At 33.4% G+C, this 1,694-nt stretch overlaps 1 pseudogene; it reads left to right on the top strand.

The window, feature by feature from the left end:
- Positions 1 to 448: 448 nt before the first annotated feature.
- Positions 449 to 1,416, top strand: LOC118635495 (annotated as a pseudogene).
- The last annotated feature ends 278 nt before the right edge of the window (positions 1,417 to 1,694 follow it).

The following is a 1,694-nucleotide window of genomic DNA, read 5'->3' as shown; positions in this document are numbered from 1 at the left end:
TAGAATGTAAACATATTTCTTAATTAATAAAACCATAAAAGAAAAAAATAACCAAGTATTTCTGGTAGAATCATACAACTAAATTCTTTACTGCATGTGTTCTTGATAACTTGGTAAGTTAAAAACAAACAACCCACAATAGCCAACACAATACAGAACAAGAATAATGCTAGAAGATTAGCAGTACCTAATTTAAGAACTACAAATTTGCAGTTATAAAAGAGTCATGTGGGTGTAAAGTACAGCATAGGGAATATGGTCAGTAATATTGTAATAACTATGTATGGTGCTCAGTGAGTACTAGGCTTATTGGGGGGAATACTTCATAAATTGTAAAAATGTCTAATCACTGTGCTGTATACCTGAAACTAATATTGACTGTCAACTATAATTGAAAAATTAATAAATAAATAAATTTGAAAAAGATAAAGACATTTAAAAAAAATGTTCTAAATCTATTCTCCCTGTGCTCTATGTATGGAACAACAAAGCTTGGATGGTAGCATGTATATTTACAACATGGGCTATTGACTAGTTTAAGCCCACTGTTAAGACGCATTACTTAGAAAAAAATTCCTTTAAAAATGTTACTGTTCATTGACAATGTACCTGGTCACTTAAGAGCTCTGATGGACATATACAACAAGATTAATGTTGTTTTCATGCCTGCTTACACAACACCCATTTTGCAGCCCATGGATCAAGGAGTAATTTCGACTTTCAACTCTTTTTATTTAAGAAATATATTTCATAAGGTTGTAGCTGCTATAGATAGTGATTCTTCTGACTGATCTGGGCAAAGTAAATTGAAAACCTTTTGAAAAAGATTTGGCATTCCAGATGCCATTAAGAATATTCATGATTCATGGAAAGAAGTCAAGCTAAAAACATTAACAGGAGTTTGGAAGAAGGTAATTTGCACTCTCATGGATGACTTTGAGGGGTTCAAGACTTCAATGGAGGAAGTAACTGTGGATGTGGTGGAAATAGCAAGAAAACAAGAATTAAAAGTGAAGCCTAAAGATCTGAGTGAACTGCTGCAATCTCATGACATAACTTTAACAGGTGAAGAATTGCATCTTATGGATCAGCAAAAAAAGTGGTTTCTTGAGATGGAATCTACTCTTAGTGAAGATGCTGTGAAGATTACTGAAATGACAACAAAGGATTAGAATATTATATAAACTTAGCTGATAAAGTAGTGTCAGGATTTGAGAGATCAACTCCAATTTTGAAAGTTCTATTGAAGGTAAAATGATATGAAACAACAGCACATGTGACAGGGAAATCATTTGTGAAAGGAAGAGTCAACCAATATGGAAAACTTCATTATTGTCTTCTTGTTTTAAATTGCCATAGCCACCACCTTTAGCAACCACCACCCTTTATCAGTCAGGAGCCATCAACAAACACTGAGGTAAGACCTTCCACCAGCAAAAATATTATGACTTGCTGAAGGCTCAGATGATGGTTAGCATTTTATTTTTAACAATAAAGTATTTTTAAATTAAGATATGTACACTGTTCTTTTAGACATAAGGCTATTGTATACTTAATAGACTATGGTATAGTGTAAACAGAACTTAAAAAAATTCTTATTTCTTTATTAATTTTTGGAGGGAGCGAGAGATAGAAACATCGATGAGAGAGAACATCAATTGGCTGCTCCCTGCATGCCCCCCACTGGGGATCGA

This window comes from Molossus molossus, unplaced genomic scaffold, assembly GCF_014108415.1.
Source record: "Molossus molossus isolate mMolMol1 unplaced genomic scaffold, mMolMol1.p scaffold_m16_p_2, whole genome shotgun sequence".
NCBI lineage: Eukaryota > Metazoa > Chordata > Mammalia > Chiroptera > Molossidae > Molossus > Molossus molossus.
The sequence above is the reverse complement of the archived record's forward strand: the minus strand, read 5'-3'. Positions and strand labels throughout refer to the sequence as shown.